Source organism: Macrobrachium rosenbergii, chromosome 10 (genome assembly GCF_040412425.1).
Source record: "Macrobrachium rosenbergii isolate ZJJX-2024 chromosome 10, ASM4041242v1, whole genome shotgun sequence".
Taxonomy (NCBI): Eukaryota; Metazoa; Arthropoda; class Malacostraca; order Decapoda; family Palaemonidae; genus Macrobrachium; species Macrobrachium rosenbergii.
In genome coordinates this window covers 40,362,497-40,378,039 of record NC_089750.1, presented here as the reverse complement: position 1 = coordinate 40,378,039, position 15,543 = coordinate 40,362,497, and the positions used below count along the sequence as shown (strand labels likewise).

The 15,543-nt window shown below is 38.8% G+C and overlaps 1 protein-coding gene and 1 long non-coding RNA gene across 5 annotated transcripts in view; one reads left to right on the top strand and one right to left on the bottom strand.

Moving 5' to 3' along the window:
* Positions 1-15,543, top strand: part of LOC136842599 (peptidyl-prolyl cis-trans isomerase-like 3) — a 341,106-nt gene that overhangs the window by 153,438 nt on the left and 172,125 nt on the right. The window lies entirely within an intron of this gene.
* Positions 1-15,543, bottom strand: part of LOC136842600 (uncharacterized) — a 163,546-nt gene that overhangs the window by 95,624 nt on the left and 52,379 nt on the right. For both annotated transcript variants that reach the window (XR_010854278.1, XR_010854277.1), the window contains one exon: positions 492-602. This is a non-coding gene — a long non-coding RNA (uncharacterized lncRNA). The remainder of the gene's footprint in view (positions 1-491; positions 603-15,543) is intronic.

Here is a 15,543-nt window from a genome sequence, read left to right as displayed (position 1 = left end):
TCTTAAAAAATACAAAATTACTTTGCAGTCATTATTCACAATAGGAGTAAAACTGAAGAAAATAATGGCACCAAATAATAAGAAAAACACTCATCGGTATAAAAAAAATTAGCTAATCATTGCCATCTGAGACAAGCGATTATGTGAGCTCCCTTTGGTGAATTCTTCTATTGATAACAAATCCCTTTGGTGAATTCTTCTATTGATAACAAAATATTTCCCTACAATTGTAACATACTGGACAGCAATTTGATCAAAATTACAAAATTGTACACCATACTGAACATCATGTTTCTCTTTGTTTCTTCATAAAGTTTTCTAGGAATTATAAAATTATCCTTGATTCCTTAAGTAAAACCAATTAGCATACATACAGCTAACTGACAGAAACAATAACTTCAACCAGCACTGGGAACATAGGAATAAGTCATGCCATTTAGGGAGAAAAAGATAAATTCTAACAGAATAATCTGATGCAATACTATACTCACCATCTTTGGGTACTCAATGAATATTTCCTGAACCTGCCAATCACAAACTTTGTATTTTCTTTCTTAGACTTTTTTCAATGGAATTGGTGTCTAAAGCAAAAGAACATCCACCTGCAAATATACTGTATTTTAACAATGATTTAAAATCAATGACAATTCTTCAAAGGAGACAAAAGGCTTGGAGATATAATACTAAACATTTTGAAAGTCATTTGTATTTGTCATAAGTATACAAACCAAAGCCTTTGGTATATATGAGTATCCTTCAATGCAAGCGAGAACTGATCGTTAAAACTTGGTAACAAGATAATTAACTGATGGAGATTGAGGGTGGGTGGGGAAACTCTCCTCTCTCACCATTCGTCACTGCTCACTTTCTCTTCAACCACAGGAACTGAGCAGGGATTAAAGTGTATAGAAGGTTCTCATTTGTACACCAAGTAAAAAAACAAATTACAGTCAATCCCGGGGATTTGCAGGGGATAGAGACCACAACCATTTGTGAACAGCTAAAATCTGCGAATACTTGACACATCCCTCAAAAAACTCTTATAACTACCTATTTTAATAGTTCAAACACCAACAACCCCCTCTAAAACTGCTTATAACTTCCCATTTTAATAGTTCAAACACCAAATATGCCTTCAATTATCATCCTAAAACACTTTAATAATATTTCAATGAAATCTTACATTACCCTTAAAAATATATTTGTGGCTTACAGCTATGTGTGAAACCTAATCAAGTGCCCCTATACTGTATTCAGGGATGCACATTTTCTTTCATACAGTTACTATTCAAGCCATCCCATTTTCTTTTACAGGGGAAACATTAGTATGTAATTCACAAGAGAGAGAGAGAGAGAGAGAGAGAGAGAGAGAGAGAGAGAGAGAGAGATGCACATTAAAGATATTCAATATTAAAATTATGTGCATAAATCATATGGGCACTGTACTCACCAGTGATCAATGCTGACTGAAGATGATGGTGACAATGATGATGAATCAGCTGTGCAGTCTGATGAAGGAATGAATGACTGCACAGCAAAGCAGAGTGTTACATCTCTGGGGGTGCCTCTTCCCCTTCTTCAAGAGGCACTTCATCAGGGGTTTCAGGAGGCGCCATCATGTTCAGGTACTTGTACATTCTCACAAAGGTGTTATGATAGGGCTTCATGAGATCATTAACCCTTAAGGGACGGCATAATTTATCAATGTGCAACACCCCAGACAGGGGAAACTTTGAGGTTGCCAAAATAAAAAAAAAGATCACATCAATGGAAAGAGAATGACACGTACATTTACACTGTATAAATAAAAAAATTCTAAAAAATTTTTCCCTACCTTCCACGAGAAGTTGAAAATGACTATTTACAGGGGTTGTGGGGCATCATTTACAAGACAATTGTAAATTTTACCAACTTATATATGTTTTTTCTAATAAATAAATTTGTATTTTGTAAAATTATTATTACTACTCACACAATATCAAAACAGGTAAGAAATAAAAGCAGTAACAAATTTTTTGCATATTTGCTGAAAAATATTCATGTAAATTTACAAGAAGGAAGATTCAGTAACTTTTTTTTTTTACTTTTACATGCTTTTTCTAATATTTCTTTGCAATTTTCTTCGTAAAATTACATTTACAACTGACATACTAAACATTTACAACTGACATACTATCGTAAAAGACAAAAACTAAAACAACAGCAACCCCTCCATATATTTACAAGCAAATTTACAAAAAGACTCATGTGAGAGAGAGATGCAGTACTTTCCCCCTTGAAGTCACAAGCATTACTGATACTGGCCTAACTCTCACGTCTGTATAAAAGTTGTCATTAGTGAATTCATAGCATATAGAAGTATTGGCACCTCTATTTCGAATCATTACCATAACAGTGGTGCGTAATTCTGTTTCACACTGACGCTCAATCCGTCGACTTCCCCAAACCTGTTTTACTTCACACTGAGGCTCAATCCGTCCCGTAAGGGTTAAAGCCATTTGAAAAATTAGTGAAGCTTTCCCTAGAATCATCCCATGCCTCTATCATCACCTGCAACTCCCTTGGCTTTCCTCAAAATCTGGTATAGACCTTTAAATTCTTCTAAATCCTGCTCCGTCCGGGGGATAGAGAGTACATGAATGAGGGCAGCGAGTTCTTCTCCACCAAGGGCCATCACAAGGATTCTACCATCTTTGTATGCCTTCTCGATAAAGACAATGGCACTTTCTGTCACGCCGTAACGGGCAGCTACTTCTCCTTTGATTTTTGCCCTCTCTTAACATTACAATAATGTCTATCTTCTGTTAAGTCATGATCTTCCTTTGGCATTTAGGCTCTTGTCCAGGTGCTGTAGAAGAAGCAGGACATTTAGGAGGCATCTTAGGGCTCTATTTAAAAAGATCTGCGAAGTACGCACTGACATATACGTAAGCAACACTAGAGGCATTTGCAGTGAACCGAGATGCTGGGTCATTTGCACATCATATACAGTACATATATACGTACATGGCAGTGTGCATATCAAAACTGGTATTCTGTGCATACTGTACATTTTATTGATATTTTGCTGTTGTAAGATTATTTTGAAATGATATTAAAGTGTTTTAGGATGATAGTAGAGCATGTCTAAAATATGTAGGTAGTTTGTAGAATGACAGGACTATGTTTGTCTCCGGAACCTGTCAGTCATTCTATTTTCAGGCTATATTGTCATGACTAAATACATTTTTTAATGATAAAAAAAGATTTACTATTTTTCAAATATTACAGTACTGTAATAAATAAATGTAAAGAGAAAAATATCAATAAAATGTATTTTTTTTAATGTTCTACACAGGCCAAGCGAAACGCAAAGCTCTAGCAAAGGAAAATACATCTTGGGACGGATGCTGATACTGTATACCCAGGCGCAATGCTACTCGACACACTGTTGGCTGTCGTTTGCAAACCAGCCAATCCTGGAGTGCAATCATTTACCTTGGACCTCACTGGCTGCACCCCTCAAAGATCTGTCTTGTGGAGATGGGCTGCTCCATCCCACACCTCTGCCAGTTCACTGCATATAGCCTCTGCTGATTGAGTGTGTTGTGTATCTGTGTGCTCTGAGTATCTTTGTGTCTTGTTTTTAATCTTTGTGTACCTCTTTTAATTGTGCCCTGATATATATATATATATATATATATATATATATATATATATATATATATATATATATATATATATATATATATATATATATATATATATATGTGTGTGTGTATGTATATTTATATATATAGATACATAAAGATATATATAGTTACATAGTTATATTATATTTTATATATATATATATATATATATATATATATATATATATATATATATATATATATATATATATATATATATATATATATATATATATATATATATATATATATATATATATATATATATATATATATATATATATATATATATGATTATCACTTTTGTACATGATTCATTTATCACACATTATCACAAGTGAAGTTCCTCATTGGAGGGGTGGGTAGAGTTCTCGGCTAGCACGCTATTGGCCCAGTGTTCGATTCCCCGACCGGCCAATAAAGAATTAGAGGAATTTATTTCTGGAGATAGAAATTCATTTCTCGTCATAATGTGGTTCGGATTCCACAATAAGCTGTAGGTCCCGTTGCTAGGTAACCAATTGGTTCTTAGCCACGTAAAATAAATCTAATCCTTCGGGCCAGCCCTAGGAGAGCTGTTAATCAGCTCAGTGGTCTGGTTAAACTAAGGTATACTTAACCACAAGTGAAAAATAAGAGACGGGGTGTAGTCCTGACCAGTTTCGACCTTTTTATCACCTGTGGTAATGTGTGATATATATATATAGATAGATAGCTACAGATATATACAGCGATCCCTCTCCACATCGCGCTTCAACTTTGCCGGCTTCATTGCACCGCGGATTTTTCAGAAATATTCATCGAAAAATTAAAATTAAAAAGTACCACCATATCAGTAGCCATATTGTGGAAAACAGCAATGTTTCATTATGTTACGTGAGGAGAACAGCTTGCGAGACCGACACGCAAGGACTGGAAGCTTCATATATAAACCACGGGCACTCGGACAAGGCATGTGATTGGTTCCCGGTGCGAGATCAACCAATGAGAGCACAAGTGGATGTAACCCGTGAGCTGACTGGCTGCGCATCATTGCATCATCACGCAGCTTCTTCCCCTGCTGGATCCCTCTCGTTGCCACTCTTGTGCTGTAGACGCTCTCAAGTGTACTGTATCGCGCGCATTTTGTGTTGTGTGTTGTTAAAAGTTAACTTGTCGTGCCCTTACAATGCCTCCTAAACGCCGTGCCCCTGCAAAAGGTTCTTTAGTGAAAAGGTCAAACTTTTAGACATGTTAAAAGAGGGCAAAAGCTATGCCGCGGTAGCACGCCATTATGGCGTGAATGAATTGACAGTGCGCTATATAAAGAAGGAGGAAGTTAACATCCGCAAAAGCGATGAAATAAGCTTCAACAGAGAAGTGAAATGTGTGATAACTGTGAGTAATAAGAGAATAGTGAAAGTGGAATCTGCATTAGCCTTGTGGGTTGCTGATGGCAGAAAAAAAAATGTGAGTTTGGACAGTAATATGATCAGAACAAAGGCTAAATCTCTCTACGATAAAACCTTGCCCGGTGACGATGACGAAGGAGATGCTGAAGAAGGCGCTGAAGAAGATCCTGACGACCCTCAACCCAGTACTAGCGGTGCCACGAGTGATTCGGCTGCTCGAAGACGAGACTTTGAAGCCAGCAAAGGCTGGTTTGAAAAATTTCAAAAAAGGTTTGGCCTCAAAAGCATGCCTTTGTATGGTGAGGCTGCCTCTGCTGACACCGAAGGTGCTCGTCGTTTCGTGGAGGATGTGTTCCCTAAACTCATCAGTGATGGTGGCTACCTCCCTGAGCAAGTCTTTAACATGGACGAGACAGGTCTCTTTTGGAAGAGGATGCCTTCTCGAACATTCCTCTTCAAGGATGAAGTGAAGAGGGCAGGCTTCAAGGCCCACAAGGACCGTGTCACACTCATCATGTGTGGCAATGCTGCAGGCTTTATGATTAAGCCAGGCCTTATTTATAAGGCCAAAAATCCACGGGCCTTAAAAAACAAAAATAAGGCTCTGCTCCCCATGTATTGGATGAATAACTCTAAGGCCTGGATAACGAAAGCCCTGACCATCGAATGGTTCCTCCATTGCTTCATTCCCCAGGTGAAGCTCTATCTGGCTGAGAAATGACTACCCTTTAAGGTCCTTCTCTTGATGGACTGTGCAGGAGGCCATGCAAAGAACTTGGAATATGATGGGGTTCAGATCAAGTTTCTGTCCCCTAACACCACATCTTTAATCCAGCCGATGGATCAAGGTGTTATTCGTGCCTTTAAGGCACTCTACACGCGTTCAACGATGGATAGTGCAGCAGATAATTGCATATTTCATAAGAATCGTTCAGATAGTGAAACAAGCATGAAATTTTGCACAAGTGCTCTTTAAAGTTCCCTCTATCAGAAAAGGGCGCTGGCCACGCAAAAAATTTAATATGGCGGCAAGATGGCGTATCGACAGATTTTGGCTAATTTTCACTAGAATGGCATGTATTTGCTTCTAGCAATATGGTAAAGCTCTTCCATACTATTTCTTGTGAATATTATGTTTCTGTAGCTTCCCAGTACAGTTTACCTTTAAATATGGGGGCTATATGGCTGCCAAGAAAAGGTAGAAACAATAATTATAATGAGAAATAATGCCCGTTCAACAATTATCGTTTTAAGCATGGATCTTGGTTTCTGTGGTTTTAGATCCTAATGAGGCCATCTCTTTCGAATAACTCATCAATTTTGAAGGAAAATTAATAAATGTAAAAGAGTGTATGTCTGCACACAACCAGGGCACACTGGTGACATCACTGCTGTGTAACTCAGCATGGGGTTCAGTGCCAGCTAATCCAGCTTTACTAATCCTGTAGTCTTAGACTAGTAGTTGTAGTATAGTTTAGTTTAGTGTCCCAAATGCTTTCTAACAGCCCCAGACCAGCTATAGTTAGATAGCCGCACCTGAATAGACAGGATGTGCCAGCGCGGAGAGCCGAGCCAAGGGTATGGGGGCTGTACATGATGGTTCATGTACTTACCCGGATGGTGTACAGATCACACGGGACTTAAATGGCACTGGATGAATGATCGGGCTAGGTGTAGGGAGACCGAACCTAGTTGAATCCCATACAGGAATGTGTGCTTTGTTTAAGGTGGTAAAGGATAACCCCTCGGCCTTAATCAAAAGTGAAATCATGGCAGAATGTGATGCCAATCCAATATTGAGCAGTAGAAAAACAAACTGGAGTTTGTGTTGTCTTTGTCAGAAGGACAAAAGAGGTGAGCACTTGACATCACCTCCAAGTCATCATGTCCTAGACCATGATGGGTACACAATGCTGGCAAGGAACATTCCCATGTTCAGTGAAATTAATGAAATGCCACTGATAATGGATCCAGCAAGGCTGGATGAAGGTGATGGCATAGAGGCCACTCTCAGGAAAAATGCAGCAAAAATACCATGTGAACTGTCGCTTGTTGTTTAACAACACTAAACTGGACCGTGCAAGAAAGCGACAATCCAATGACCAGACCAGCAACACTGAGACTAGTCGTGCAAAACTGCGCCCGAACCAGTCATGACAATGAAGTTTGCATTTTCTGTGAGAAAGTGGCACCTGCATCTGATCTCAGACAGGCTAGTACTAAGGGCCTTGACTTGAAATTGCGTGAATGTGCAGAGATACTTAGTGATGGCAAGCTCCTTGCTAAGTTGACTGGTGGGGATGTCATTGCACAGGAGTTTAAGTATCACCATGCCTGTCTTTGTGCCCTCTACAACAGAAAAAGGTCCTACCTGAGGAGCCTTGAGAAAGACCAAGGTAGCACTGAGTCAGAATCAGATGTGTATCCACTAGTTCTGTCAGAACTGATGACATACATTGTTGAAAACAACCTTTGTTCAGATGATCCAGTCACATTTCGGCTGGCAGATATTTGCCACCTCTACCAACAACGTCTGGAACAATTAGGTGTAGAGTCACCAAGTGTAAATTCCACGAGACTCAAAGACAAACTTCTGGCAGAAATTCCAGAACTTGAGGCTCATAAATCTGGCAGAGATGTATTACTTGCATTTCAAAAGGATGTGGGAAAAGCACTTGCTCAATCATCTGATCTTTCAGAGGCAGTTATCATTGCTAAAGCAGCAAATATTCTCAGAAAGTCTATACTTGATCATCAGTCACGGTTTGATGGCACATTTTCTGAGGCTTGTGTACGAAATTCTGTGCCTCCTCTCCTGCTCCAGTTTGTAGGGATGGTTGAGCATGGGGCTGACATCAAGTCAAAGTTACGATTTGGAGCATCAAAGTCAGACCAGGCCATTGCACAGCTCATGCACTTCAACTGCTACTCCCGATACAAAGAGGGAGCAACAACTCATAGACACTCCAAAGACAGAGAAACACCATTCCCAGTCTACATGGGACTCTCAGTCTATGCCAAAACCAGGAAGAGAAACCTGGTTGAAATGCTACATCAGTATGGCCTCAGTATCTCTTATGACAGAGTACTGGAGGTCTCTGCACAGTTAGGAGATGCCACAGTTAGCAAATATGTGGAGGAGGGTGTGGTCTGTCCCCAGTACTGCGAAAAGGGTTGTTCACCACTGCAGTGATGGACAACATCGACCACAACCCATCTGCAACTACTGCCACTACCTCCTTCCATGGAACTAGCATCTCCATATTTCAGCACCCCACCAAGGAGAACACTGGACAGGAAAGACAGCAACTAAAGTTTGCACCTGAAAGTGAGGTCGGTGCCTGAATTGCTGGACACATTCACAAACGAGAATCAAACATTCCCAGCTTCCCTTAGTGAGGGTGGTAGGCTGTACACATGTCAGAAGTCTCAGCTGACCTCGGTCCTGGAGAGTCATGTTACACTAGAAGACAAAGAACCAAAGACTGATGTCCTCATTGTAGATGGATCAGCTTTGGTCCATGCCTTGCCACCAAAAGAAAGGAAAGACCTTTGAGGGCTATGCACTTTGCGACTTCTTGCCTGTGATACAATCCTATAGCAGCAAGTACACATCATCACATCTTGTATTTGATGTATACAATACATCCAGCCTCAAAGCTGAGACCAGGCTCCAACGTGGTCAAGGAGGAAGGCGCAAGGTGACAGACAAGAACACAATTCCATCCAACTGGCGCAATTTCCTAAGACACGATGCCAACAAGACAGAGTTGTTCCAGTTCCTGGCAGACAAAGTTGCCCAGATGTCTGCCACAAATGTTGTCATTGCCACGAAAGGGTCTGCTGTCCTCAGCACTCATGAGGCTAGTCTTCAGGGACTGGAAAAGTGCTCTCATGAGGAAGCTGACACCCACATCTTTCTCCATGCCAAATATGCCACAGAACATGGAGCCAAGACCATCACGGTTAAAGCAAATGACACAGATGTTCTTGTCGTTGCAGTCAGTGCTTTCTCCACTCTCCACAATCTAGGGCTAGAGAAGCTATGGGTGGCATTTGGCCAAGGCCAGAGCCTGCGCTGGATTGCTGTGCATGACCTGTGCAACTCTGGGCCAGGAGAAGGTGAATGGCATGCTCTTCTTCCATGCGTTCACAGGCTGTGATACAGTGTCAGCCTTCGGAGCAAGGGCAAGAAGACCGCCTGGCAGACATGGAACATCTTTCCAGAGGCCTCCACTGTGTTCTCCAAACTGAGTCACTACCCTCTCAGAGTGGAAGAGAGTGACCTGAAGGTCCTGGAGAGGTTTGTCATACTTATGTATGAAAGATCCAGCACTGCTGGCACTGTGGATGAGGCTAGACTTGATATGTTTGCCAGAAAACAAAGGGCATATGAGGCCATTCCACCAACCAGGGAGCTCTCCTCCAACACACCAAGCGTGCTGCGTACCAGGCTGGTTGTGTGTGGGGGCAGGCCACCCAGTGTCAGCCACAGCCAGAGAACCCTGCTGAGTGGGGATGGCAAAAGTCTGGTGAAGCATGGCAAGTCCTCTGGACAACCAACTCGCCCTTAGCCAAGAGTTGCCAACAGCTTACCAAATGTGGATGCAAAGCAGGCTGTCGGGAAAGGTGCAAGTGCTACAAGCTGGGTCTTCCCTGCACAGCTCTGTGCACTTGCAAATGTGAAGTCTAGATAAATATTGCCCTCTCTTCAGTAGATAATCTAGCTTGAGCATCCAACGTGTCATGCTATGCCTACCTTCTTATCCTCGAATTTTTCAAAGGTGTAGGTTGAGAGACCTATACATAGATTGGTTGTGTTTAGTCCGTATTTCTCTTCTTTTCTTTTTATGGTTACAGTCTTAGACACAATGTTGTGTGACCATACCATTACTATTTCAGTTGAAAATAGCATATTAGTTAAACTGTCTGATCACATGAATATACCATTAAATAAAAACAGTTGGTCTCTATGTCTGCTAGCGCTGTGGATAGAAAAAAACTTTTATGGCAACCATTTTGTACGCCATCTTGGTTACAATTCATTTAGTAAGGGTTTTCAATAAAATGTGTGGTATGGAACATTTTTATAACCTAAAAGTCGAGGTTTAAAAAAAAAAAAACTGGCATATTCCATCCAATAGATGCTCCCAAACCAGTGAATCTCAACATAGATGGTGGCCATTTTGAAAAATAGCCGCCATCTTGGATTTTCAGGTGGCTAGCGCCCTTTTCTAAGAGAGCGTAGTCTTAGGAATGTTTGTGCCAAATTTCATGCTTGTTTCACTATCTGAACGATTTTTACAGCAATCTGCTGCACTAGGAGGGCCTCATCACTGCACTTGACGACGATACCGAAGACTTCAGTGTGAAAAAGTACTGGCATAACTACGACACTGCGTCATGCTTGTGTAATATCCAGCGAGCATTGAAGGACATGAAAACCGAGACCATAAATGCTGCCTGGAAGAAATTATGGCCTGACGTGGTTCATGATTGTAAAGGCTTTACTCCTGACGAAATTCATCACTCGGCGGTGCAGAAGGCGGTGAAATTGGCTAACATCATCAACAATGAAGGATTCATCGACATGACGGAAGATGACGTCAACGGTCTTATCGATGCCCACTCGGACCCACTGACAGATGAAGACCGCGTTGAGATGAAGTCTGCGAGTGAAGAAGAAAACCAAGAAGACGAAGACGAAGACATTGAAGAGCGTGGCCTTACCCTGGAGAACCTGCAACAATTGTGCAACATGGCAAGGGCAATGCAACAATTTGCTGTCGAGTTTAGGAACCGTGTTGACAGGGTTATGCCCTTGTACAAGGGCATTTTACAGCAGAAGAAAAAACAACGACAACAACTACCAATCACCATGTTCTTCACCAAGGTAAAAACCCCAGCTACACCATCAGTGCCTCCGAGTGAACCTGAAGCATCTATGAGTGAAGTGGGAGCCTCTTCACCGCCAACACGAGCTTCTTCGCCTCTTTCGGAAGAAAATGGTGACGATCCAGCGCCGATATCTGACGATGAGGCGCTTCCTGAACTGACGTAAAGGCCTCATTATACCTGTGCAGTAACACCATCATCGTCATCAATTAATCATCACATTCATCGAACTGCACAGGTATCTCATCATCGTCATTGTCACCTCAAGATATTACGCTACTGTCATTGAACATACGTGTTAACGTCTCGTATGAGAGTGAGTGAGTGAATGTATAATAATTAAGGTTTTATAATTACAGTACAGTAATGTACGTCTCATATGAGAGGGAGAGAGAGAGAGAGAGAGAGTGAATGTATGTACAAGGTTTTATAATTATTGTACTGTACAGTACAGTAAATATATTTACGTAAAATAAGGTACTGTAAATAGTATACCTGTACAGTACATTTGTTCACTTTTATACTTACCTCGCCTACGTAATGTTGCTCATACATGGGTGTTTTATATATATATACCACCCATAGGGAGGGGCCAATGCTACTTCGCGGGATTTCACCTTTCGCGGGGGGTTCTGGTCCCCATTATCCGCGATAGAAGAGGGATCACTGTATATATATATATATATATATATATATATATATATATATATATATATATATATATATATATATATATATATATATATATATATATATATATATATATATATATATATATATATATATATACCATACATAGTTTTACTTTCCGACTTACGGCGCTTTTCAAATATATTCATCAGAAATTATTTCCCGGCTTACGACGCATGTTCGGGGTTACGACGCGTCGTCACGCGATCCGACGGAAGAAATTTGGCCCCAAAACGGCAGAATAATCATAATTTGAAGGTTTTTTTGATGTAAAACTCAATAATAATGCAGTTTACGTCATTTTCAATGCACCCAGAGCATTAAAAGTAAGGTTTTCTTATGATTTTTTACGATTTTCAACGATTTTCCGGTTTACGACGATTTTCGGGTTACGACGCGGCGCAAGAACAGAACCACCGTCGTAAACCTGGGGACCGCCTGTATATATATATATAAGCAGTCCCCAGTTATTAGTTGGGGTTTCATTCCCAACAGCGTGACAATAACCAAAAGTCAGTGATAACAGTGCCAGGGATTGGTGCTGCTGTTAAGTGGGGGATCGGCACATATCAGAGCTGAAAATCCAGCTATCATTGTTGCTAGACAAGCACCGTAAAACTGGATTGCCGATTACAGAGACTACCACATCAGAATTTCTTCATATTTCTTGCACTTGGATCTTAAGGCTTTGTAGTGACAAACGTATCCAAAAAAGCGCAAAGAATTCAAGAAAGTTAAGGGGGCATTGTGGCTATTACAATTACATATGTATCTGGTAAATAAGAGACGGGGTGCAGGTCCTGACCGGTTTCAACTTTATTTCCAGTGCCTTGGAAATAAAGTCGAAACCAGTCAGGACTACACCCCGTCTCTTATTTTTCACTTGTGGTTAAGTATACCTTAGTTTAACCAGACCACTGAGCTGATTAACAGCTCTCCTAGGGCTGGCCCGAAGGATTAGATTTATTTTACGTGGCTAAGAACCAATTGGTTACCTAGCAACGGGACCTACAGTTTATTGTGGAATCCGAACCACATTATGACGAGAAATGAATTTCTATCAACAGAAATAAATTCCTCTAATTCTTCATTGGCCGGTCGGGGAATCGAACGCTGGGCCAACAGCATGCTAGCCGAGAACTCTACCCACCCCTCCAATGAGGAACTTCACTTGTGATAATGTGTGATAAATGAATCATGTACAAAAGTGATAATCATATATATATATATATAATATATATATATATATATATATATATATATATATATATATATATATATATATTGTATCTATCTATCTATCTATACATTATATATATATATATATATATATATATATATATATATATATATATATATATATATATATATATATATATATATATATATATATATATATATATATATATATATATATATATTGTATCAATCTATCTATACATTATATATATATATATATATATACCGTTTACTGACGGGGTTCCGTTCTTATAAAATCGTATAACATCGTAAAATCGTCAAAAATCATAAGAAAACCTTACTTTTAATGCTCTGGGTGCATTGAAAACGATGTAAACTATTATTATTGAGTTTTACATCAAAAAAACCTTCAAATTATGATTATTCTGCCATTTTGGGGCCATATATCTTCCGTATAACCCGAACATATAATAAATGTCGGAACAAGTAAACCGGGACTGCCTGTATATATATATATATATTATATTATACTGTATATATATGTATATCTATATCTATCTGTATATAATATATACTGTATATATAAATCAGGGCACAATTAAAAGAGGTACACAAAGATTAAAAACAAGACACAAAGATACTCAGAGCACACAGATACACAACACACTCAGTCAGCACAGGCTATATGCAGTGAACTGGCAGAGGTGTGGGATGGAGCAGCCCATCTCCACGAGAGTACATTGACACAGTTTGTGCAGTTTGTATATTTTTTGAGAATATTACTTGATGGGCAATCATATAAGTGCTTTGTTTTATGTGTAGATTTGCAGTCATCCATTTGAACTGTATTCTTATTGTCACACTGAGGGCAGTGTGAGATAGCGTGACTGTGATGCAGTGATGTTAGGGAAATTTGAGAGAGAGAGAGAGAGAGAGAGAGAGAGAGAGAGAGAGAGAGAGAGAGAGAGAGAGAATAAAGGGGAGGCAGAGAGAACAATGATAATGCTTAAAGCTGTTGTTATTGCTGTGAACTAAAGATATGCTGACCGAAGTAAAAACTTCTTGCACAAACTCAAAACAGTGAGCGAGTGTATCGCGCCTAAAAGCAATAAAACCGATCGTAAAAGTTGGAAACTGTGGCCTCGCAATTAGCTTACCCAAGTCATGAGTCAGCCCCGCCAAAAAGCTAACATCAACCAGCTCTATAACCCTGCCTTCAATAGGAGGCATTTTCATGGAAATTCCAGGAAATTGGGGGCTGGACAAAGTGATGTCCTTCAACACCCTCCAATCAAACATTCTAGGGAGGGGTCTTTCACACCCCCTCCTAAGATCATCTCCAATCAAGTCCTCTAAGGAGAGATTTGAATCACACCCACTACAGTCCTTCCCAATCAACTGTTTGAAGGGGAGACCTTGCAGATAAATCCTTCCAATAGGACTAGAAGGAGGTGGAGATTGCAGATAACAAGAAATCCAGGGGTTCAAGAGCCAGGAGAGCAACTGTGGAGAAGCAGATTCGAGCAACGACCACCAGGGAGAGTACGTCTCCCCTCGCTTTCGTGTTCCCCATTCCACTCAACTCTATAAGAGTGATTTCGTTTATAGAGTAAACCCCCCTATTCGCGTTCTCATGATTCGTGGACTCATGCATTCGCGGGATTCTCTGTGGAACATATCTAGCCATTATTCGCGGAAAATTCGCTCATTCATGGTATTTTTCACTGAGAAATATTCACTAACTAGTGTATTTTCATATAATTTTCATGAATAAATGCACTTTTTGTGATAAAACTATTAAAATACTCAGGTACATGCATTTTTACTGGGTTTTTTTACTGGGTTTTTCTGTGTTTAAACTATCAAAATGGGCAATTCTAAGTGTTTTTAGAGGGGTTTTAAGTATTTGCGGATTTTAGCCATTTGCGGGGGGTGTGGGACGCATCCCCTGTGAATACGGGGGGTTCACTGTACCACTGTAACATGTTAGTTTGTACTGATCTTTTATAATCTTTAATAAGTTATATTTCATTATTAAAGTGAAGAAATTACAGAACTCATCTCAATACACCTTGCTGAGAGATATCAGTACTTTAAGAAACGAACACTGGTCCGCTAATCAGAACGAGGTACCATTCTGATTAGCAGACCAGGGTTTGTTTCCCATTACCGCACATCAGAATTTCTTCATATTTCTTGCACTTGGATTTTAAGGCTTTGTAGTGACAAGCGTATCAAAAAAAAAAAAAAATCAAAAAAGTTACAAGGGCATTGTGGCTATTGCAATTACATATATATATATATATAATATAAAAATATATTATATATATATATATATATATAATTACATATATATATATATATATATATGCTATATATATATATAGTATATATATATATATATATATATATATATATATATATATATATATATATATATATATATATATATAATATATAATATATATATATATATATATATATATATATATATATATATATATATATATATATATATATATATATATATATATATATATATATATATATATATATATATATATATATATATATATATATATATATATATATATATATATATATATATATTTATATATATATATATATATATATATATATATATATATATATATATATATATATATATATATATATATATATACATATATATATAT